The sequence below is a fragment of the Cydia splendana genome, chromosome 14, assembly GCF_910591565.1.
Source record: "Cydia splendana chromosome 14, ilCydSple1.2, whole genome shotgun sequence".
NCBI classification, from domain to species: Eukaryota; Metazoa; Arthropoda; class Insecta; order Lepidoptera; family Tortricidae; genus Cydia; species Cydia splendana.
In genome coordinates this window covers 13,626,059-13,653,182 of record NC_085973.1, presented here as the reverse complement: position 1 = coordinate 13,653,182, position 27,124 = coordinate 13,626,059, and the positions used below count along the sequence as shown (strand labels likewise).

The following is a 27,124-nucleotide window of genomic DNA, read 5'->3' as shown; positions in this document are numbered from 1 at the left end:
CATAGTGTTGCCAAATGTCTACAAACCATTAGACAGCTCACAGTTTTAAAATAAAAAGGCTTACGTTCTTGAACGCACCTTTATGCCAAACGTCAAGTAATAGGGTACTGATTGATTGATTGATTGGCATTCATTTTTTATACAGGTTTATTCATGGAAAATGGAAAGAGACTTACTTATATCGCTAAAGTTGACTAGGCCCGTGAGTCAACTTACAGGATGACATGCTAGACCGGGCCAGGGCCGGGCCGGAGCTTCCAGCGCTTTGTTTTCCATGGAAACGAAGCGCCGGCTGATAACCGATCAGCCGTCATAGAAAATGACATGTTGGACGCCTCGGCCCGGCACCGAGCACCAGCCCGGTCTAGCGTGAGTCATCCTTAAGCATAACCATGGAAATGAATTTCAAACTATCAGAAGAAGTTATTATTTTCTGTATTTATTCTGTTAGAAATTATGTCAATGGTAATTGTGTATTGTCATAATATCAAATGTTCTTCAAATTCAAAGTTTAATAAACAACACACCATCTTGCTGCCCCTGTTAGATTAAGATTGTTTAATGTAATATGAAGCAAACGAGCAGACAAGCAGCCTGGCGGTAAGCAGTCATCGCCGCCCATGGACATAAACAGGAGCCGCTTATGCGTTGCCAACCTTTGAGAACCCTAAATACCAGCTTCTTGAAGAACCCCATGTCATAGCGCAAGGGAAACACCTCAGAAGGTAGTTCATTCCACAATCAATATATTTTGTTATGTCCAACTTGATTAAGTATTGACATAAAACTCCGTCTCCTGCGGGCTCAGCACGGTTCCATTTTTATCGACTATCACTATGCGCGTCCCTTTCGCACTTACATACTTGTTAGAACGTGACAGGCATGGTGACAAGGGATAAAAACGCGACCGTGCTAAGCCGCCTGGACTACAAAGGTAGTTAAAACGTTAAACACTTTATCTTAAAGGCCCTTGTTAGCTAAATTGTTTTAATTAAAGTCGTAGTATTTTTACTTAAACTAAGAGACTAAAAGCGCTTTCAACGTGGCAGGTGTGGGGTAGACTTTGCAGCTTAATCCCTTTGGCCTTTGTCGTTAATTTTTCCGACATGTACAGACATGTCGTACAGCAGTTATAAAAGCTAAAATAATTTAATAAAGGCGTTATATCTTCCCCGGGTCACGTAAGTGGGCGCTTCGGAGGGAAAATTACATTTTGTTTGGCCACGTTCGCCGCCGCGACATGGGACAACTCAGTTAGTGTTCAGGATTCTTGTTGGTTCTTTCATACCTCGATCTCTTTATAGGTTTTGTTGAATCATGATGTTTTATTGGTCTCTCTTGTTTTATTACTTGTATTGGAAAATACATTTTTTGGTTTATTTATTTTATAATTGAGTCCCAAATCAGGCAGATACAAGTGGCAATTGTATATAATTCAAACTCAGGCTAAAATTAAAATCTGACAAACATCTCTTGGACACAATGGATTTCTTTCACTACATTACTTAAACTACATGTCTTGAGCACTGTTGTTTTCAAAAGCAGTTAGTTCTTTGTTATTCAAATCGGAAATGATATTATTAATGTAGAAGCAGTGAGGCACAGATCAATATAACTTAAAAGTATTGTTTATAATTATAACACATATGGATACACAAAATGTTTGTGTGTGTGTGTGTATGTGTTGTTGTTAAGCTGTTATGTGTAATTATGCTGTCATGTGTGTTCTTTGTTATTGATTTTATCTTCCCTGCTCTTAGCTTGAGTCAACTACACTTCAATCCTTTAATTGCCTTTTAAATCCAGCACAAACACTCGCCCCTCTTCCATTCTGTTTTGACACATGTTTAAAATTTCCCACGTACGCATTATTTCGACATTAACAAAGTTGCTTTCACAACTTTGCAACGGGTTCTGATATAAAACGAAACAAAATGCGGGAAATGTTAATTTTACCCGTGCTAATGACAAGCGACAGCGGACACGTGACAGGCCGTCTGTAAAATTTAGGTTTTACCCAAGGGAAAGATCGCCAGACCTTGGATAAGGGGTTTTAGGGAAATCTCTTACTTTGGATTTTATTTTGTAGTCGAAAGAGAAGCTAGTATGAGGATATAGTTAGATAAGATTAAAAATAAAATCATATAAATTATTAGGTGTCGTTTACGTTCCTAATTTATATGTTAAACAAAATACTATGTATTTATAGATAAAATCTAATATTACCTATTTTTTATTTATAATGTTTGACTTGAGATTGATGTTTTAATTTTGTTTTTCAATAAATATCTCTCTCAAATTAAATTTGTGTGAACTATGAACTTGATGAGGTTTAGTTCAAGCGGTATGTATAGTATATATGTATACCTATAATTGCATGAGTAATGATAGGTATGTGCGTGGCATTTGATTGTCCCGCTTGGCTGTGGCTTAGTAACTATAGCTGTAACTTAGTAACTGTAGTGAGAAATGCGATTTACATATCTGACATCGCACAAACAAATTGCAAGTACGGCTCTTTTAAATTCCCGGTAGTTACTTTGTATAAAATTATGAAGAAAATATAATAAAAATAACACAAATTTAATAAATTCTGCACAATCTTCAACCAGTTGTGAACATGCCTATCGGGCTTTTATTCTAACAATGCCGCCGTTATTCCAAATTTGATCAAAACCAGTGACCGCAAACAAGTAGGCGGTTGCGAAATGATGCGTAGCCTCGCAATAAATCCAAAGCGTAACTTTCTCAAGCTCATATCTTAACTAAAACACTCATTGAAAAACAATCCTTTTTTAATACGAGAAACGACTTACTTTTCATTGAAACTCAAAATCGAGAAGCTTCGAAATCTGATGTGGCCACGCAATGCGAGAAAATTTCCCTATTACGGGTTTAATTCGAGGAAACGCGTAAGTAATTTATATAATAATTATGTATCTATTTAGGCTCTGTGGTGTAATCCAGAGGTTTCCAAACATTTTCGATTAGTCCATAATACACAAAAAAAATGTGCCTTAATTATTATATTCGATGCCACCGTACCGAGGACCGTATGTATTTAGCTCAGACGAACGTCCAGAACGGCACAAATAAGTCTCCATAAGGAACCCCGCCGACGTCAAACAGTGAGATTAATATTAGAGTACAAGCATATACAGTACAGTACAATACAGTACCTTTTAACTACGCATATCGCTTGTCACTCAGACGTTTTAATTTATTGTCAGCGCTCCATCTTCATTTAGAAATGTATTCTCGTCATTAAACAGTATTACAACTAGTTCCAGAAGATACAAATTGTCCAAATCACTATCAATTTCCTGAATTGTAATACGTTGTAATTGCAGGTCACAAAACATTTAATAATCTGTGTAGGAAGTTTGGGAAAGCGTCACGTAGCGTCCCACGCTACGGGTAGTCGCCGATAAATGCTCGTAATAATTCCTAACCGTAAATAATAATTTGGTCAATTTTCCCTATAACAACAATTTCGGTTGCGTGCTCAAAGTTTTTATTAGAATTTTATTGTTATTTAGGCGTGTTTGTTCCTTGTTTCAGATTACATTGGAGGTTTTAAAGGAGCCGGGCGTTAATGTGAGTTGCTAAATTTCCCTTTAATTTATAATACGAAGTGTAATTGAATTCCTCCCTTTTTCTGCGTGCAGGAACAAACTTAAGAGAAACAATCTAATATATTGTACGCTTTGTGTTCACTTCGTACACAAATTTTCATTTGTGAGTACACAGATTACGTTTATTCGCTAACTTTATTTGTTAAGTACATGGATAAAAATGTACTAACCTCTTTATTACATTTCTTTTGTTAATTTAACAACGATGCTTTGTATTCTTTCGTATACATTACATTTTGCTATAGGTAAACCAGAACTTTGGGAGTATTGTCAAGAGGGCGCTCGTTTTGAATTTTATATAGCAACAATTTGTATAGTGGGGACAATGGAAATTGGCAGATGATTTTTGTTTTATTCCGACAACTTTAATAAGTGCGAAGTTTGATGTTTGGATATTTTTTCGGTTTTTACGCTATAAAATTCGTGAATTTTACGACGTATGACACATAAATCAAAATCATCCAAATCTATTTTCTTTTTTTGTTTTCTTTTTTTTAGGTTTGGTCGTTTAATTCCGCCCTTACGCCCTTCGCTAGCAATCCGTGATACCGATGCATGCGATACACCTAATACACAAATCAAATTATTACAAGACATCAACCAAATCGTGACGACCTGACTATAGTGACATTTGTCCATAAGTTTGAAACTTACCCGTCAATTCAGGTGGTAATTTTGTTATGTTTTCTAAAGGAAGAAATTTCTCTCCCGCACGTTTTTTTTTCAATAAATAACTATATACACTGTTTACAACTTTTTCTCTGTAAAATCTAAAACTTTCGGCATGATTATTGCAGTCTAATAATAATTCACACGAAACTAGACAAAGCAATGTTTACATTGTCAATATTGACAACTATCACAGAGGGTAGATGTTGTCTATTATTAAAGTTGTTGCCATTGCTAGAAATTAGTACCAACAAATTTCCGTAACATGGCGCACCCTCAATAGATCCTGGTTCACCTATACCTTATATTAATTTGACACGCATTTGTTTTTGTTTTGACGACATTGTTTATTTGGAAAACTCGTGTATTTTATTAGCAAATGATTTACCGAAACTTTGATAAGTAGGATTCAGTACCTACTAGCATAACACACTGATTAAATGTATGTTATGTTATGTTTATTATTGATCATCATGAGACTTTACAAGATTTCACTTTAAGTATAAATGGATTAACAACATAATTTTGAGAAAGCTCAAAGCTTCTACGAAATATCTCTTCACATAGGTAATTACATTAAGCCAATTTCTTAGTGAGTACTGTACCTATATGTGGGCATAAAATATTCAAGCTATTTGAATTACACCAGTCTATATAAATCCTTCATAACTGTAATTTAAAGTCATACCTCAATAACAAAGTTTCCCGCTGTGAACTGTCTCGTAATGACAAAATCCCAAAGCAGATAGGTACACGGCGTAATGGGAAACAAAGCTAGCGGCCACCGGAACTTTTTAGAGAGGGAAATTCGAGTCAACCGGAAGGTAGACCCAAACTATGAGCGTTAAGAAACTTTTATGAGCGGGCGGCCCATTTAACCGCGAGTCAAGAGCTAATCCGCACTAGCGGGCAGCGCTACAACGCACCTGAGACCTGGCTTTTTATTTCCCGTTCGCATTCCCACCTAATTTCGCGCACCGCAGAGGCTGCAGAGGTGGGCTGAACTTTGTCGGGCGTCATAAATTTATTTAACGGCCCGAAGGCAATAAGAGGCGGAGTGTAAAAAGAAAAATACGATACCAACGTGCCTAGCCGTTATTGCAATTAAACAGAGGAAGTAAATCTTTCAATACGAGCGGCGAACTCGCCTCCCGGTTTCCTGCTTTAATTTATCGCTTTGTTTTAGTCAGTGGATCGTCCCATTGACGGATTGCTATGTGTTTGATTAAAAAACGCAACTTAATCTTTGCCACCCCTTTCGGTCCGTGTCTGCAGACACGGTGTAGGCTGCATCGGGCGAATACGCTCCTTGTACCCGCCCCGTTGCTATTAAATAGGTACTCCGCATTCGTTAAACGAGATAAACGCTTATTTTCTGGATGCTTTTCTTGTTTATTTACGGACTCTGTAAGAGTAAAATCAGTTTAATTATCAACTACAAATACCGTGTTTTAAAAATCGTTTTGTGACAGAAAAAGTGTCTCACTTTTGGGTAATTTTTCAATATTTGCCTGAACCTCTCCAGCGATGTCAATGTCCTATAGCATACCAGCATATTATTTTTTCGTGTTGATTTATTCCACGTGGATGAGTCCGTTTCTCTTTGACGGAGACGCTCGGTACACGGTTTTTACCAACGAAATTACGAAATCAGCTAAAACGATTTCGTCCGTCGCTATGAAAATGTCATAGGTCCAAATTATTCGTTTGAAGAGTTTCTGGCAAATAATTTTGAAAGAACGTTTTCTTTGACTGAGTTCATGAATATTTAAGCAACACCTAATATTCTTAAAGGCCGGAGGCTCAGAGCGTAGATATTACTTATCCACTCTCAGATCTTTAAGTTTAGATCAAGTGACTATGTCAATTCGTAATAATAGTAAAAAATATATTAAGTAAGTAAGTACCTACATTTATAATAAAAGGAACATTCTCATATCGTTTTTCGTTTACGCAAGAATGATCATTTATGAACTCGCGAGTTTGCAACTTCATAAATGCATTCAAAACTTGTAGCTCGACACGATACGCCCAGCGCTGTTTACATCCCCCTCAGAGCCTCGTGAGTAATACGCAAAATTTCTGCGGTAATAGGAAAATGAAGGAACGAGTGTTAAATTCAAATTGCTTAATGGTTCGTAAGCAGGCATTTCATTTTCCATTCGAATTGTTGCGTAATTTACTACTGCGTGCGCGTACGGAGGGCCTTTTGTTTGCCAAAGCTGGAAAAATTCCATGGTTTTTATTAAAAGTTGGAAATGCCGGTCGTGTCATTTCCATGGGCAGGTCGTGATGTATTGCCGTGTTAACCCCGCAAATTGGGAAAATTAAAGGGTTCATGAATAAATATTTACGTATATGTAGGCAAGTACCTAAAAGTACAAAACACAACGAGCAATAATAAAAAGGCACTCAGCACTATAACTATTTTTAGACATCAAGTTTGCCCGACGATATAAAATCAATTATATTTATTTATTCAAAGCGATTTGAAGCATAAAAATAAAACAGCAATCAATCGAAACCAATCAAAACCGTCATCCGTAAAAATTATACAGATAACACACAATATTTCAATTAGGTAGGTACGCGACAATGGTACGGTGGACACAAAAATGGTTGAAATATTCATGACGCAGGTATCGATTCACTGCATGACTATCCTGCGGTCACGAAGCCCGTGAAAGATGGTATCGGAGACCGCGCCCGCTTACGTGATATGATGGAAATACCGTACGAGCCCTGCGAATAGATAATGTGGGGGGATCGTTTTAATAGTCGAATATTGAGATCTCAATCAGTTAGATTAGTTTTTGTGAGGCGTGTTCTGCAATTCAATGATTAATGGTTAAATCTATCAGAAATTGAGGACTAAACTGAAGTATAACTGGTCTTTTCCTGCAATTTACTTTAAATGACTTAACTCAACATCTTAACATTAGTTAGGATTATAACGCGAAACGTCAGGATATGGCTATTATTACACATTTCAATTACGCTATATAAACCATGTAAATATAAGACGAATAAAAACTTTTTACAAAAAAATGCAAACCGACTTCAAAAAGGATGAAATAAAATATTATCCTTTTTGAATTTTCTCGAGTCCGTCTGGGAAATTATAATTCCTGTCACTACACTAAATTCATCCTCCGCCCCGCCATTGACCCAATCCCTCAACGCCCCGATCACTCAACCTCACAGCGCATCAACCCCTGATCCAGGAACCCCTCGACCCTGAACCAGCAACCCTTCAACCGCCATTCCCCGACCCCTTAATCCCTGACCCCTTAACTCCTAACCCTAACCCCCGATCAGTAGCCTTGCCAGCTTACCATGAGTTTGACATTGATATATTCGCTAGCGTATGTGTGACTTACTTTCTTTGCATCTCGCTCGTACTGGCATATTAGTGCGAGCGAGATGCATAAAAAGTAAGTTACGAAGACGTTAGCGAATATGTCAATGTCAAACTCGTGGTAAGGCTACTGATCGGGGGTAGTGTCAAACTCATGGTAAGGCTATATACAGACGCACTACATCAAATTGGTGGTTTTCGGAAGCAAATGCTCGAGTTACTTTAGAAAACAACGAAATCACTTTACCTTTAAGAATTGAGTAGTTCCCTCAATTCCTCATGGATTCCATTATCAGACCAGAACCAAAAATAATACGGAAACACCTTGGAGGTAACTTCTTCCAAACAAAAAAAGAATTACTCAAATCGGATCACAGGTGCCGGAGTAAACGCTGAACAACTACATTTAAATAAATCATCATCATTATCATCATCAGGTCTACTTCATCAAATTGGTGGTTTTCGACAGAAAATGCTCGAGTTGCTCAAGAAAACACCCAAATCACCATGCATGTGCCTTTAAAAATTGAGGAATTCCCTCAATTCCTCATGGATCCCATCATCAGAACAGAACCAAATTAATATGGGACTAACTTGGAGGTAGCTCCTTTCAAACAAAAAAAGAATTACTCAAATCGGACTACGGATGTCGGAGTAATCGGTGAACGTACGTAGAAAAAAAAATAGCCACAACCGAATACAGAACCTCCTCCTTCTATGAAATTGAAGTCGGTTAAATTGATCGGGCACCTGCTACGGCGCAACCACTTCATCAGAAACATCATAGAAGGGAAATAAATGGAAGGAGAGGGAGGGGCAGACCAAGGAAAAAATATATGAGCCAAGTAAAGGAGCATGTAGGGGCCGTGTCGTACCAGGACACTAAAGGGCTGGCTTCGGACCGACCAAGGTGGAGACAACTTCATCACGCTGCACCGACAAGAGCCTAACTCTTAAATTGAATGATGATGAAACCGTATAAATAGATTTGTTTACAATAAATGGGTAGCGAATATTTTTACGATCAAGTGTCATGAATACTGAATGAATGGTAATGAATGTGTGGTGGATATACAAGAACAATGGAATCCATTTAACGGAAACGATCACCATAACTGGATGTGTCATAAATCCAATCAACACTATAATCGATAATTAATCGATAAGAATCTAATCGTGTCAGTTAGACAAACTTGACGCCTATCCAATTATGCTACAGGAATCGGCCATGTCCGATATGATAACATTACACCGTACATGAATCACTATAATGTAATGCCGATATCCGATTGGTTAGACTCAATTACGCCAACTCGAGCTATTACCGGCTGATATACGGGTACATTGTGTCCTGCTTTATAGGTACTTGGGCCCTATTGTTTCAGTTAATTGTCTGCTAAGTAGCAGTAATTGTGAAATTAAAGTTCCGTGAAATCTTCAACTGTATTTTGGTTATTTTGTCGGGACGCGGAGCGACTGCTAGTGCTCGATTAAGCATAGTCTACACACAGAGCGTTTAAAGTGGTTCAATTCAAGTTATACTATTTAAATTTAAGTGAATAAACTACATACACAAATATTCGGAGAGAACCTGAGTAAAACTGTGTACATATTTAATTACACAAACGGGTCTACCGCGATATAATTTCATTGTTTTTACCTTTAATTCCGTGACCACAGCTGGTGCAACTCAGCTGAAACGTCGGAATTAAAGGTAAAAACAATGAAATTATATCGCGGTAGACCCGTTTGTGTAATTAAATATGTGTACAAAACGCAAGAGTTTAAAGGGTTATAAAACCGTGTAAAACATGAACTCAGTTTTCTGGTCTTAATTTTACTTAGCGCAATTTCTGATTTAAAATACTAAGATTTAGCTTTGTTTTAAATAGTAAGACTAGATGAAAACTTAATTATAGACTAATTATTTATAATAAATTATCTCCAGTGAATTTAATAGTAATTATTTCCTTTCTTGTCAATTTAGCGAATAATTCACCACAATATCTCATTACACTGTACCAGCGTCATGTTTACACCAGTTTACGATGCAAACTTATTACTTAGTTATTCAATGACATTAGTAGGCATATAAAAGAATTTCTTTCTAGTTTCATTTCTGGTTTATTTTTAATTCTGTTTGTAAAAAAAACACAGATAAAATTAAAAAATATAACTGAAAACTACCACTAAATTAATAAAAATGCTAGGCTATTTCCATCAATCCGAGCCAATTTAAACCCCGAGATTTCAAAATTAAAAATTTTACAATGCCAATTTAAAATACATTTTGAGTATGAGTAGGTATATTCTAATATCCAATATCCTTCCTAGATTATTCAATTGAAATATTTTTTTTAAACTGTATGTTAAACATAAGTCATAATACACATTTTGTGTCTGAAATTATACATTTATCAAACTGTCGGTTTTCCAATGAGCAAGCAATGCGGTTCGATTGTGTTCAATAACCTGTTCATCACGAAACCCTGGGATGGGATTGTTCCGACCCAGCCACAGCATTAGTGGAATAGGTCCGACGGCAAACAACGCAGGTACGGATTCGACTGTGTACTTTAATAATGTCAATGTTGAAATCTGTTATGTCCATTTCTGGCAAGCGCATCAAGTAAACACATTACTCAATTAGTTGCAAATTGATGTCTGTTTAGGGGATGCCCCCAACGTTTTAGATCTGTCGAGATTGCAGGGAACTGTTGAATGAAAAAGCTCACGATCGGTCAATGTGGACAATCTTAGAAAAAGCTATTGTCCAGGCCGACGTTTCGGCCAATATACTGATTATTACTGTATCTACTTGTCCGCCATTTGGTAGATATCTGACCACGCACTGCTTGTTACAGACTATTAAATAACAAATATATGGCAACGAACTTTTATCGACGTGATGTGAACATGATACTTTGCATACCTACGCATGACGCCAGACCTACCTACTACTATTCGCTCAGTTGTTTTTCTCGACAATAATGTATAATTTTATACTTCAAAAACTTAATTGAAATCCCACAAGGTCTATAAATTAGTTATAAATCATCCCACGAAGTTCACCCGTTAGTCGATGAAATCGCAAAAACCGTCAATATCATTTAGCACTCCGAATCCCCCGCTGTCCTCGGCTCGGTAGCATTACAACTGATAAGGGAAGGGTGAACGCACTCGTGCGTCCAGGGCTGTTATTCCAGCCCTTACTGAGCTCAAGCGAGTCCAACGATGAGGCAAAATAAGTGCGCTCTCCTCAAACACAAAGTTGTTACAGATCGGCGTTAAAGTTACATCGGTCTACGATCCACCAGACTCACCTACGTTTAGTAGGCAAAGAGAAATACACCGCCAGGGCCCTTATTCATAATGCTTAACCAACTTCACCACAAGACAGACCAGCATAAAAGTGATAGGTGATTGCGCGTACTCATAACGAAATGGGAGAGCAAGTTATTCTAGGGACAGAGAAGAAAATGCTTCACGAATAAATAGGCAGGTACAGTGTAGGGACCCTACAGGCCGAGGGGGCACGAATCAAGAATACCAACGTGATTAATGGATGCCGAGTGGTACGATAATGATAATGACCCGTCTGCGACTGCATCATCAGAATCAATGCATGACGCAGCTTAGGTTTGCAGAATTTGTAGTGGGGCCCGACCGCTGATGCGCATAATTCACATGTCGTTCCTATGTACATTGTACATTTCGTACGTACATGGTGTTCATAGTGAATATTTCAAGAATTTAGGTACACGTGGCTATCACAATTACCTACGTTAGACAAGCTTGACATCGGTTCTTATTTTTCTTTAGGAGTTGTAAGTAGGTAAAGATGGTTAATTGTTCTAAAAAACTTCTTCTTTAGACCCCTCGCGTTGTGAACTTTCGTGATCAACAGATATTTGAAATAAAATTTAACTAAAAATTGGTAAACATTAATTGGTAGATGTTTTGCCTGAATATAATTTTTCTTGCAGATACAGCAAATTATATAAGTATGTAGATAAAAAGTAAACAAAACTCGAAAGCGTTTTTATTAATCTGTGTTTCCGCTGTCGTATCACAGCGCTGAGTGATTGGATGGGTTACCGCATCAGTATTTGCATAGTTCGCATGCGAATGCCTAATGAGAACGCAAAAATTGTCTATCACCAGGCAGCGGATTTCGCAATTAATGAGTTTGTATTGAGACAGGTGTTCGAGGACGAGGGGAAAATGTATGGCATAATCAGTGAACGCGAAAACCATTTTGTGTATGGAAGGGATGCCTTGTTAATGATGATTTTGGTAAAGCGATTGAATTTCTTCTCTCGGTGTTAAAGCTTGTTTCATTTTTCTTGAGGTCATCTTAATTAACTGTGATAGAATTTAGATTTTTTGATTTTTTAGTTATTGCTTATCAAAGTAATAATAATATAAACTTAAAACAATTCCTAATCCTTAAGGGGCCGGTATATGACGTTTACGATTTAGACCTCACTTTGTAACCATAATTTGTTCAATAAATGTTTGATAATTGCATTAAATTACACGTAAATTTATTCACGAAGAAACCGTGTACCGACTCTTTATGCCATTATATTTTTAATTTGCTGTTATTCTCTACAAATCGACACTAAAAGTATCAAAAAATCAAAATATGGAGTTCCGTTTGAGACAGAAGCAAAACAATTTTGTCTTTGACAGTAATTGAATTATTGTATGATTTTGGAAGCTAGATAATTCAGCTACCAATTTATTATCGATTTATATTTTTACTCACAAAGACAGCACAGAAATTCAATCTCAAATGTAAACTTTCGAACAATTTCCATACATTGACGACATCACTCAAAATTCTTCTTCAAGTCAGATGCCCGTTGGGGCTACACCGGAGCACACGTGTACTTCTTCAAATGAAAATGACAGCTTGATTTTCTTGCTTTTGACAATTATATTGACATTAAATCATATACGCACACGAGAAAGCATACCAGTAGATAAAATGTATTTCAAAAAATAGGGTACATAAATATCAGCTCGCGTCTCATTTAAATTTCATTTGCTGTTATTTACGGGTCATTATTGTTGAAAACCGCAGTAAACTATCTTAAAATAATACGATTACAGTCGAATTTAAGTATTATCTTCCTTCAAAACTCGCTTAAAATGAAAAAAGTTTAAAGACTCATCTTTACTGATTGGGATCAATTTTTATTATGCTGGTATCATTTTGCGTCATTTTAAAAACGTATTTGACTTCTGTATGTCAATGAATTTTGATGACAACTGTAATCTTGTATTATATTATAGAACTTTTATATTAAAATATTGCCTATTAACAGTCTTGTAACTAGATCTGTAATACCATGGATTGCGACGAATAAATTATTATGATTATGCCGTTCGTTCCGTCTATATGTATAATGCGTGTACGTGCTGTTCTCTGAAAATCTTCAAGAAAAAATAAAGGCTAGACCAGCACTAAGTACTAGCAAGTTTTTGCGGCTTTGGAGACCGAGATGAAGCTTACAGGCCAATAGCGTTGTGGCCTGGTTATTGTTATGTATACCTATGTATCGAATGTTTTATAAATTTACTATAAAAAGCAATGTTTTATTTCGATTAGGTCTACATTTTGTGCATATTGCATATCTGAAGTATTTTCGTACTAAACTTGAAACTTTCGTTGAAACTAAATAAAATAATTATTCCAAATGTACAGTCACCTGCAATTTATGTTACACAACGAAGGCCGCAAAAATATCTGACACGATCTTATTTGTAGAACCATAAGAGCATGTCACATATTTTTGCGACCTTCGAAGAGTAGGTACCGTCATTACTCATTATCATCAACTTTGCCCGCTTTTTTTTTAAACACGAATTTCTCAAAAAATATCACATCATATGACTTTTTTTTGCTCAGCACGTCCATTGTGATCAAACGCATCAGTTTATGTGAAGAAAACATTTTTTTATCGTGTCTTTACCCATTTTTTTGCGTTTTAGAGGGCGGGCAAATAAAAAAATATCCGGGGTTTTCGCCAACATTGCCCACGTCAATTTGGTATTCAAATACAGCTCGTATATATGATGATGATGTCTAAGGATCACTTAAAGGTTTTGGGCAATCCTACCATTCCCTGTTAATAACTTAGCGATAAGTGTAAATCTTTTAAATAAATTTGCTGGGCAATGTTGCCTACCCGTTTTTGCCCATTTCCAAATAAGGCTCGCCTAAGCATTTTACAAAGGCTAGGGTTGTCACTTTTGAGAAAATCTGTTACAATAGTTTAATGACCAAAAATATGATTTTTGTTGTGTTTTCATTCGTTAACGGGATAAAACATCTAAATAAAGGATAATAAGACAAATTAAATACAGTATATATTTATAAACTTATTTTAGTGTACAAACATAACCTTCTTTTACTTGCGAAGTTGGGTAAATTAGATGAAAGTGACAACCCTAATCCGTTTTTGGTGGTGGGCAATGTTGGTATGGATGCCAAATTACCGGATTACTTTGCCCACCGCTAAAACTTTTGTGTATTTAGGCCTTATTAGTTTAAATCTCAATAGACATAATCTATGCTTCATGTGTTATAACTGAAACCCGGAAATATCTGTCAAAGGGTTCTCAATTTTTTCTACTTGCATTCATTATTTATCAATTTTTTGCCCGCCGAAATATACCCTATATTAGACAACTCGCTCAAACTCAAAATTCCCAAGTCAAGTTATGCACAAGTTTGGCATATACTATGTCAGAAATATAACCAATTTTCTACTAAAAACAGCAGGGTGGCCATAACTATTATCAATTTTTCTACATTAACGAATTTGTTTAAAATTGTCGTTTTGGGCAAAGTTTCCCTGGAGGCAAAGTTGGCGCTAATGACGTAACATATTATTGCAGGTGACTGTACATAAATGTTTCGGTGATTTTCAGATTATTTTCCAGGTTAGTTTACTAACAATCAAGTTATGCAGATACCGATTTCGTGAACGTATAAGTAGTAAAGTACCGCTATTGTTTAGCGATACCGATTATTTTTGAAGGTAAAACTATACCGGTTGAAATATAAAGATATTAAAATTACAGCAGGGACAATCATTTTTTATAGGTGTACCTAAACCATCATTGGCCGAGCGTTAGCAAAGGTCTCCGTTTCAGCTTGGGCTAAAATGCTTTTGTATGTTCTCCTTTGCAGATCACATTTCTCAACTGATTCTCGTGAAAATTTGTAAGCAGGTTCGATAGAACTATTCTGTTTCGCTTTATCCGCCAAAATGGAATTGCCACCCTGCTGAAACTTTATTTATTTAAATTCCTATTGAATGGATTTTGCACCTTATGAAAAACCGTATAGAGTAGTAAATAACATTTTACATCTGACTTAATGACATCTTGTTTTATTCGCTTTAATTGTACAAAACGCGTATCTCGACAAAGCAATAGTAGGTAGTAAAACAGTCAACAATCAAATGAATTAAATAGGTACGTCACGTGTGACATGAACAGACAAGGAAAGCAAGATTAAATGCATTGTTTCTCTTTCATCTTTCAATGGAATGCTTTTACCCTCAAAGGAGGCTAGTGGTCAATACTAAACTAAAAGTCCAATCTTAAAAAAACATGATGGGTCACTGACCTGTCCCAGTAAAGTGAGGTAGTGTGCGTGAAGTGCGCTTGTGTGTGAAATGGGGTAAATTGACAGAATCTGATATTTTACCCACCGCTACCGTCGCCTTAATTTGTCGTCGCAACTCGCATGTAATAATATATAATAAATTATAAAACTCTGGATAATACACATGACAATAAGAACTATCATGAACGCTACATTCAAATCCTGCTCAAAATTTACAGACAATAGTTATCGTGTGTACTTACTTACAGTTGAGTTCCCCTACTGCAAACAGATCAAAACTTACATGTGATATTCAATATTACGAAATATATTCACCACCTGCATTAGCTTCATAAAAGCCACATGTCTACATGCATACAATGATTAATATTAGCGCATTCTGGTGAATTATCGCAGTTAAGGTTGAGTCAGCCCACTGCAAATATACCAAATCTTAAAGCACCGCAGTTTCCAACTGTTAAAAAATATAAATTATATTGTTGTGTATACTAACGAGCATTACACCTCATAAAAGTCACATTTCTTCATATAATATATTGACTTTCGAGTATCCTGCTACATTATCGGTGTTACAGTTGAGTTGGCCCCACTGCAAATAGACCAAATCTTAATGCATCGCATCAACCCGTATCCTTGCCGACGCGCACATTTGCGATTGCTCAAATCGCGATAACCATTAAACATACCTACTTGAATGCGAAATATTCCGCTTTGATAGTACGAGTTAACATAAATCAAGTGTAAAACGTAAATAAGTACAGGTATTCTATAGGTACCTATTTTGGGCCAAACTATAGGTAGTTTAAAAAGATGGTTACTATATTTTTTTAGAGTTTGTTTTATTTTGTTTATATTATCTATCATTAGCAGCCACCGCTGTGCAAAATAAATATACTTTAACACTTTTTTTTTCACTTACATTTAAGATCCATCTACAGAAGCACGAAGTGCCAGCTAATGATAAGCATGTTCTATATATTTTTGTAGTTTAAATTCGTGCAGAGCGTACGCCACATTGGGTCATCTCAGGCGCAAAATGTAGGCTATTGTCAAACATTTCCGTCCCAATTTTTCCCACTATATCCGACTGGACATAAATCTCCACGTTTCCACTGCAGCGCTCACGGCCGCGTTAAGTACACACAATATGAGCGGGCGCGCCATATTTAATCGTTATCAGGCCGGGCAGACCTGGCGGCGTATTCATCGCGCCGTGATTTACTTACGGTTTATCCTACGAGTGACTTATGGGGCATTGATGCCCGGACTTGCTTGTTATGAACTTGAACTTGCTGACTGTTCATGTGTTATGAATGTAGAACGAAGATAACACGCTTCATCGTCACAAGGGTGGGAATGTGTAGACTGGGGTCTAAATGTTGCAAAGCAGTTTATATGTCGTAATTAGAATAATAGGTACTATACGCACCAGTCGCAAAATTCCTTACAAATAACGCATTTCAAGTTCAAAGGTCAAAATAATATACCTAAATTGTGTTTTGCGAATTACTTTACGTTCGATGGATAAGTGTTAGCTCGGCAAAGTCAGATTTTGGGATATAAAAGAGATTAAAGAAGTTCAACCACCCTTCAAGTAGACTTAAATAAAATCCCTTTATCAGTTTAACCCTTCAAGAGTTTGTAACACGAATGTAATGTAAATTCTGCCTTGGAGCATACCCGATAAGACCTCATATAAAATAAACCGAATTTAATTTACTTTTCTTTTACCTAATATTTTCTGTCTATTCAGGTAGGTATAATGTAATTTAAGCCTAAAGATTCGAGTGATGTGTAAACCTGTCAAAGAAAGAGTATTTTAGTAAGATTACGACGTTATTTCAGTCTTAATTAATATTTTTTATAAATATACTTGAATGTGGTTATTACAATTTTATTAAGGTGATTCACCAACTCATAACATAGGCACGCCTTTTGTATACTTAACTATCTTTTTGGAGACTTTACGTAATCGTTAATCGTTTGAGCATTTATACTCAAGTACAAACACAAAAACCAAGCGAAATATAATAAATAATTGAGGTTAATCGTGGCAATTACGTCCCTTGGGGTAAAAGCGTTTTCTCTAAAATTACAAGGACGCAATTTTAACTATAAATGCAATACACACAACAAAGACACAAACAACAACACACACATACACACAACAACAACACAGACACAGAAACAGAAACAACAGAAACAGAGATAGTAATAAATTGCTGGTACCTAGTTTTACGAATTATTATGGCCAGAGATGTAGGAAATATTTAGTCCCTAAGATCTATAATGAATTACCGTCGGATTTAAAGACCACAAGGATGACAAAACAAACATTTAAAAAGAAATTAAGTAGTTTTCTATTGAGTAAATAAGATAAAAGATCAAGTGCAACCTATGTAAACCATACACTAATTGTTTTTATACTGTACGCTCAGATCATAGAGTTGACCCCTTACTTCATGCCATAAATAAAAAATATTTGTTTAAAAATGAACTTTAATAGCTATCAATAGTTTTTAAAATTATAAATGCCATATAGGACTACGCATGCGGTAAAGGGTTAAGTAGATAAGTTTAAGTTACATATATGTAAATAAACTACCTAATACTTACATAAACTAATAGGAGCCTCGTCTGCCAACAAACCGCTCTGTGGTTTGGCAGAAGAATGTAATGTATTTAGATGTAAGTAAGCTTGTGAATAAACGCTTTATTATTATTTATTTTTGTTTTTTTTAATTAGTCCACTTTTTTCATGGTAGGTACGCCATAGATACAACTGCAGTTTCTTGTAATCCAAAATAATCAACTTTAGAATTTTGTTTTATAGTAAATAACCAAACAAAAACTAAATAATACGTCTCAAAAATTGTACAATCAGCATCAAATATATTATAGCTGCGAAAGTGGTCAAATAGTTAATTACACCATATATTTAGTACGGTGTGACGAACTATTTGGCCACTTTGGCTACTAGAGTTAAGAGGAGACCAAGAAACGTCTGCAGCGATTTTGATAGCCCACGCAGTGCAAGTGTTATTTTGTATACGTCATAATTTCATAGAAGCTTGACGTTTAAAATGACAAATGCACTGCGTGAGCTATCAAAATCGCTGCAGACGTTTCTTGGTCTAACTCTACCATATATGTGACGCGGACTGTACAAGAAAAATACATTTCAAGTTGCGTACAAGTTTGAGTACGATCTTTTTTATAGTTACCAAAAACAATTTCGGCCCTAGACAAAACAAGCAAACCAAGCGTGTCGATAGAATTGCATGCAAACAGCCCATAAAGGCCGATATCGCCTTAATATGAAAACTTGCCCGTACCCTGTATTACCAGCCAGGATAATTATAGGAAAACAAACAAAAAACCATTGGTAAACTATAAGGCTTTCAAATCCCTAGTCCGCTAAAACTGTCAACGGCCGAACGAGTGGTTTAAAAGCATTTGGTTACGATTAAACTTTTTCATTGACAGGGTTTTGATTGTGGCTGACCCTCTTTATTTGGGGTATCGTGAGTTGATTGAACTGTCAGATTTGTATTACTTTTAGTGTTTCTAACGAAATATTAAACAGAAATCTTTTTTTCACTTATTACTTGAATTATTGCTACACAAAGGTCAAAACATAAAAAGAGAACATTGAAACTTTGACATTTTTCGCACGAGCAGAATTAGAACATCAGTTTTATGTGGCTAGTGGAGTTCTACTCAACCAAACAATCTTGACGGAATCTCGTGGTAAAAAATCTTGTTTGGGTTATCCACAGCCCCATACTCTCAGCTTGAGAGGAAACCTAACCTTGATACTGGCCGTAAGCATTATATGAACCGCTGATGACGTAATGATGATGTTTTTGGAAGCTATCACTGACGAGACAATACTCGCTACGAAACTTATGAAGACCACCCCATGAAAAAACATCCAATATGTACAAATAACTTAACCATTTTACGTTCATGAGGTATGGCAGATATAGGTACCTATATTTAAATAAAAAACCAGCTAAGTGCGAGTCGGACTCGCGCACGAAGGGTTCCGTACCATTAGCAAAAAACGGCAAAACAATCACGTTTGTCGTATGGGAGTCCCACTTAAATATTTATTTTATTTTGATTTTAGTATTTCTTGTTATAGCAGCAACAGAAATACATCATTTTTGAAAATTTTAACTGTCTATCTATCACGTTTCATGGGTTACAGCCTGGTAACAGACAGACAGACGGACCGACGGACGGGCAGCAGCGGAGTCTTAGGAATAGGGTCGGTACCCTTTGGGCACGGAACCCTAAAAAATACAGACGGACTTACCTTAGTAGACTTTAGTCAACAGACGTTTACTTAAAAAAACGCCAACCTCTTAATCCCATGTGCAGTAAACAGCAGATGTATCGTTCATTGTTCTACGTTCGCGTCATTACTCACAAGCTATTTAGCAGTTAGCGCCGCCAGCCGATTTATCAATGCGACATTTATATTCTGTTAATCGTGTTTGGATATCGAGCCGACACCGATAGGGGTGCATTGTACAATACGGGCGTTGTGGTCGAGAACGTGCATTGCTGATAGCAGAGAGGGTTTTTCAATCAGGAAAAACCCTGAGTTTGTACAAGTAAATTAATTACAAGGTGCAGCGGGCCAATTTCGACTGCGGGATAATTTCAACTAATCGAAATATCTTGCATGTTTCACATTATTAACTAGATTGTCATATATGTCCAGATAGAGAAAAAGATGTGCTGTGTTTGTTGTGTGTGACTCTAGTTACCTAATAATGTAAAACATGGAAGATATTTCGATTAGTTGAAATTATCCCGCAGTCGAAATGGCCCAGCTGCGCCTTACTAAACATTATGTTATTTATTTATTGTATGGCTTGCAGTTGTCTAATAAAATTTGTAACATATTCAATTTGAAGTACCTATGCATTGCATTGTATGCATCTGTCGATAGTGTCTTGAAATCCGCCATTTTCCCGCTAAACTTATTGAGAATTTATTATCATGCTCGTGGAAATAGGCTTCGAAACTTCGGGTTTTGCCAAAAATGCATTTTCATAGACAGCTCAGGCCGGCAATGTACGCCTGTATATCATAATTAGGTTTCAATGAGTGCTTCATAATATTTAAATAAAGTAATAAAAACACTTATAAATAAAAAAAATTACCTAAGTCATAGTCGCTCGGTAGGATGCCCAGAAGGCTGGCCGCATTGCCCCGCTGGATGGCAATGCTGATCCGTTGGGCAAAATATTGGCCAGCCCTCTGGTCACCAGAAACCTCTATGAGGCGCTTTGACAGCAATTGAACTTTAACGCTGACAAATCATATCCTCAAGATATTGTACTTGGTCGGAACAGAAATTTACTGTTTTCTAAGTCCATGAAAGGTACTCTAAGTTGGTCTAGTCTTTTCCTGGTAAAAATTGGTATACCAGTTTATCTTCTAATTCGACTGAATAAAGAGTTATCGGTGTCTCGTTATCCAAATAACTCGTTTGTTGGATACGTAATTGAATAATCCGGTTCTAGCCGCTAAAAACTTAAATCGTATTGTAGCAGCTATGTGATAAAACTAGTGATTGCAATTCAGTATTCCACAAATGCACAGAATATAACTGGTTACTCCCTTAATCCGAAATAAATCCACACAATCCAAACAAACGAGATTATATATTTTTTGTGTCACAAGCTCTTTATTTTTTCTGCTGCGTACTATTTCGTTCGCGTAGTGAAAATAAATAACAAACAATTTTTTGTGACTTAAATGTTTAAAGGTATTCTCAGTGACATCTTGCATCCCTTCATGAAATATTTTTAATTACGATTTCAATTGTTTTTATCACCTCATTTTGTCTATTAATCGTAAATTTAAATTACCAAAATGTGTTATTCCTACCCTCCCTCGTAAAACTTTTCACCACACAGTTTAAGTTACCTAAGTAACTGCGTTTCGTGAATGTAGCTCATAAAACTATAACAAGTAAATACGGGAGTAGGGTAGTTGTGGATATATTTCCATATCTGGTAATATTCAAAATTATTATAGAGTTCCCTTTCATTACCTTAATGCATCGGAGCTCGGATTTTTATCGGAAGAATTCACGCATGCAGTGTCTTTTTACGCGGAAATTTATTTATATTCAAAGATTCTGATATTTCTGATCATGACTACCAACATTATATATATGTTTACCAAGCGAAGGTTTTGAAGTAGATTTTTTTGGATTTTTATTATTTTTTTACTACGAAATATCTGGTATGTAAAAGTTTTAAAACGGTACGCTCTCACATAGTAAATACAACGAGCTGTGTGGCTACCACCAGTTTGGCACTGACATTTATAAAAGCTAGCGTGTAAATGTAACTTACTGTCTATGCATCTCGCTCGTACCTACTGACGTATTAGTGCGAGCGGGATGTATAGAAAGTAAATTAAGACAACGTGTCGTGATTAGTGCTGAATGAATTAAAGTGAATTTAATTGTTAAATTTTGCAAATCGTAGCAGAAATAGCTATCGGAAAAACTCAAAAAGACGGACTTGAAAAATATACTAACCTGCATAATTTATAAGGCACGAAGCGCATGTTCTAGTCACAGTTGGTGTCATTAATCTCATTAGGCCGTGTAGACACAGATGCTCGCCGTAATCCGGCTGCTCGGCAGATTTGCATAAAGAGTTCATGATTTGTGAACCCTTGCTTTTGCGGCTCGGAACATTGTGGTTTGGCTTCTTAAAAAGAACGGTAATCTGCTTTTGCGGATTGTTAATTTGTCGCTCTTTGAGTATTTTTAATGCTAGTTATTTAATAAGAAGAGTAATAAATTGTTTTTTTTCTTTAGGTATTCTGAGTGCTTGTTATTTTTATTCAGATCCTTGTAAGTAGTTTTAGCATATCTTTTATCCATGTGAACGAAGTTATCAAAACATTGTTTGCTCATTTAGATATGCAATATTAATCCGTTTGCCCGATGGGGAAAAAATATCAATACACAAATGGATTTTGGAATTAGAAACTGAACTAATCAAATCACCAGGCAGATCTAATTCCCAAGAGCCAGAACAAATACAGCTAACCAAAATTCTGTAGGAGGTCCGCAAACGGCCTGCACTCCCGATCCCGCCCTGAGCACACAATACACGCTGCCGATAAATTAAATTGCATCCACCGCAACCATAGGTACCTATAGATATTTGTTAATAGCTAAATAATCGAATACGCACCTAAAAGCCTTTGGGGGAACCTAATAGCTCTAATTTTGAGGGAGACACGTTAGTCAATTTCCAAAATGACAAACGCCGTTGATTGAATCTCGTCACATTTAAAATCAAATCAATCGAGTTTTCGCCCTGAGCTCGGAAAGTAAACTCGTATCGTAATAAGCCGACGAACAATGGTCCACGCTCACTTGTTATGTTAGAGATGGAATGAAGAAAAGAGCAAACCCCTTAAGTAAATCAGCGGGTAGAGCAAACATCGCGATTTGCGAATCGATTGCGCGGACTCGGGCCCTTATCTCCGCGGTGCGCACGTGTGAACCCCGTTCAATTTTAATTTCATGCTCAAACAATGACGCTATCGAGCAGGCTATTATTTTGTATCGTCGCCGAGGGTTGAGTTCATCTAAATCCGACAGATAAGCCCCTAGCTCTTTGTCGGCGCTGATCCTGATGGCTAATTCGAGCTCGTTCGGGACTCGGGACCTTCCGTGCGTCCCGACCACTTTTAATTTGTCATTAGAATATAGGATTGTTTAGGACGGTGTTGTTTTATCTCGTTCCCTCGTTTCGTTTATCTGTTGTTTTCGGCTTTCACTTATTTAATTAAATACCGATTGTTAGCTTAACAAGTTTCATAATTCTCATTTGAATGAGACGCCTTCAATTTACATTTAAAGCACTGATGCTATCGAAGATTCATTTACATTTCTAAATTATCGAATTTGGAAAATTCCTTTTTATGTTTTCAGTTTAAACTTAGCACGTAATTTACAAGACATTTTACGCGTTATTCAGTTGAACCCAGGCTAAATGTAATTTAAGTACATTCACTCCAATTCTATGAACATAGCATAAATCAAGTCTAATACATCTTTAATCCCTCAAACATCTTAATATTGAGCTAATTTAAAAGAAAATCTTCTGTTTCTTGCTCAACAGTGTTTTTTGGATTAAACTAATTGTAGACAGTTACATTACATGTGTTTAAAATTAATGCAATATTACAAGTACATATACCTAATGACATTTATGAATACTGAGTGGGGATATGTATCAAGCGAACCCTTCCCCGCTGTACTTATAGCTGTTTAGGTTAAATCAGTACGTGCTCGGAGCGACGATGATTTTCCGAATTCCGAACTGAATCGCATCATCGCTTAGCCCCCTTGTCTGTGTTTATCAAAACACTTAACGATTTAATATGCTCGCTGAACTGTGGCCTCCCCTTCCCGTGCATTATAAAACGTGTATAATGATCGTATCTATGTGCCAATATATATTACACTTGTTATCATCGATATGACATTTGAACACGGTTTGGGTAATAATTTATACGGTTATTCTTTCATTTTAGGAATCATTGCCGTGCCTAATCAAATTCATTAATTTATTGTCAATTATTCTATGTAGAACATTAATTATCTTTAATGTACCCAGCCTGTATACCTCTCTATTAATGATCATATATAAGTAACACAAGTATAAGAGGCCTTATTTTTTTTTAATTACACAAATACTCTTATTAGGTTGATGTACCTACTGTACCTAGTAATGAAATTGAAGTAAGTACTCGACTAAGTGAACGTAAAACGTAATGCGTTCCAAAAAGTACACTTGCAAAGAGTTAAAACCGTTAACCCTACCATAACTTTCCCAGTGAAATATGTAGGTTCGAATTTTCCATTTGATTTCTCATCGATCGGAATTAGGTGCATCTATACAAGTTGTAATAGGGTAACTTCTAATAAGAAAACTTCTAATAGACTGTTTGAAAGTCCAATCTTCGCAACGATATCAAGCTAATGAGCTAAAACGGACTGTACGATGATTGCGTTGCTGTCTGGGAGGGTGGCCTTCCTGTAATTATACTAACTTTCTGTTAGCAATATTTACTCAATGTGGGGCAATGATGCTGTAAGGTTTAATGTTTTCTTGTTCATACACGGATTCCCTACTTTTTAGCCTATACAAAAACAAAGTGAGGCAAACGTCTAATGCGATTTCTAGTACTTTTGAATCGATTTTATATACATTAAAATTTTAAGTTCTTTTATGAAATAACTACGTAGACATTTGTAGCAAACGAGGCTCTGGGCCCGATTCGGATTTTGAAATAGACATCTTTTAGACATCACCAAGATACGATAACGATATGTTTAAGATCTAACCTGTCAAATTTGACATTTGCGCGATTCTGGAGATACTGTTGAACGATTTCCACAGGATATGACTTAGAGATCCAATTCACATCTAATATATATCTTACTCTATCTAACGTAAAAGTGACATTGTTGCCCGAATTGCGCTGCAAAAGACAACTAGTTAATTTCTAAACTATAATGTATCTAGAATGGATCTAGTACGTGTCGTCTCTTGTGAATATCTTGAAGTTCGAATACGGCAGTCTATTAGGTTGCATGTCTGAAATCTAGTGAGGGCAGCAATTGATTATAAAAAATCATACGCAGTAACAAAGCTGAGAGCAACTCAACTGTTACGGGTTTGTAGTGTGTTCTTAGTGTTCTTACACAGCTCTAAGCTACCTACGTAGTAAGTAGTCTATAGTAGCGCAGTCTTTCCAATATGACGTTTTGACGATAATATATCGTGACTACATTTGAATTACGAGTGAATGTTCAGATCGACTCTAAAATTATATATTTAAAATAATTAAAACCAACTGATTAAATAAAACCAAACAAGTTCGGTCTAATTAGTTTATCAAAGTTTGATTCGATTCCTCATTCAACTTTGCACAAATCACTACGAAAAAATCAAGTTTAGGCAAATTACAGGATCATTAGCTGCTAATTAAAATACAACTCTCAAAAACCTTAAGCAAAGTGCTAGCGAAATTAAATGTTTCACATAAATAAGTAGTCATACAAACAAGACCAATGCAGCGCAGTTATTTGTTCCGCTCACTGATGGAAATTCTTTGTTTACATTATCTCAATTAAGTCTACGTTTTGTTTACAATTCCGGTCTGAACAAAGCAGCACTTGGAGAATTTTGTTTGCGCTCGACTGTAAACGCTTATCCGCATGGAAATCAAACTATTGCGTAACAACTTCTGTTGATACGTACGTCTGAATTAATACTCAATTTGAAAATAATTTTTAAGCTTCTGCCGTTTTGCTGTTCTTTTGTAATGGAAAAATTTAATGGGCATTCAAGGATTCAATGTCAGTATTCATCAATATCAGGTGGAAAGTACATCAAAGTGCTTAGCTTAAAACGCTTTATTTCCTTGTATGCAGTGAAAAGTCTTATGTTTTTTTTTTTTGTAAGTTTAATTATGTCTAAACCAAGTAAACCTCCTTAACTTCCTTTCCTCCTAAACTTCTAAATTTATAACTTCTAAACACACAAAGGCCACTCGGCGAGGGCTTGGTAGCTTTTTTTAGTATGACATCTACTTGAGTTTATAATTTATACATAGTAGTGTGACTACTTAAAAACACATATCAAAATATTTTATAAAAACAATTTGATTTGTGCCCTAGTTACTCCTATACTAACCTAGACTTCGTAGCCTTTAAATACTTTTTACTCATTTATAATAATAATAATCACAATTTCCCTTTCACAAAATGCAACTGTCACCTGGAAGAAAACCTTACTATTATTATCATTGAATTGGCAAAAACTTACGCAATCGAATGAAAGAAAAACCTAACCATATTTTCAATTAAGACAGCTCCGTATTATTCTAAAAATGTATCAAATTCATCATTCGTCTATCGATTTATACGAGGAAATTTAAGAATAACTCACTGGACACTGCAAAACGCAGTACTTACGTCGCTGTACCAGCCAGAACAGCCTAACTTTATTGGAGAATCGATGTCTCATAAGACTGTTATTCATCAGCCTGACAGTGTAGTGGCACGGCGGACAGCGTTAATTGAAATCAAACAGAGATTAGTCTACGATTGCGGGAGGATCAGAGCGCGCGGTAGAACCTATCTCGGCTGAAAATGAAACGCTACAGAGCAGACAAATGATCTTATGGTTTTATTGGTGCTGCGAATATCAATTATAAAAGATACCCTTTTGTGATTACAGCAGCGAATGGGGTGAGGTAGTTGGTGATTGGTCTAGGGCAAACCTGTAACATGAATATTCTTTACTGGATGCTATTATATGTAGTAGTATTAGTATGTATCATTAGTTCCATAGTATAGAAGTAGTAGTATAAAAAAGCGTTTTCGTAGAATTATTGTAAACCTATCATTGAATAAGACTCACAATATGTACCAAGGCTTTTTATTTAGCTGTAAACCTCAATGATAAGCCCAAAAATACAGAAAACGTAAAAATAAAAATATTTACTTCGTTAATTAACAGCTAAATAAAAATCATGTGAGTTTGTGATAGCATTCACAATGGCCTTATTTTAAGCGTTATTTTATTTACCCTCATGATGCTTAAGTTCTTTATGCCAATTTCAGCCATAAACATTTTGCTTACAAAATTTCATGAGAATTGGTTAAGAACTGCGACCTACATAGAGATCTGTCGGATATAGGTACGAAAGCATTTTAGCTCAAGCTGAAATGGATACCTTCGCCTTTGCTCGATC

The 27,124-nt window shown here is 36.1% G+C and overlaps 2 protein-coding genes across 2 annotated transcripts in view; one reads left to right on the top strand and one right to left on the bottom strand.

The window, feature by feature from the left end:
• The window catches only part of LOC134796759 (brachyurin-like), a 519,833-nt gene that overhangs the window by 222,403 nt on the left and 270,306 nt on the right, over positions 1-27,124 (bottom strand). The gene's annotated exons all lie outside the window — the stretch shown is intronic.
• LOC134796701 (semaphorin-2A) overlaps positions 1-27,124 on the top strand; it is a 415,353-nt gene that overhangs the window by 212,070 nt on the left and 176,159 nt on the right. Inside the window, exon 2 of the mRNA XM_063768875.1 lies at positions 3,562-3,597. The gene's annotated coding sequence lies outside the window, so the exon portion shown is untranslated. The remainder of the gene's footprint in view (positions 1-3,561; positions 3,598-27,124) is intronic.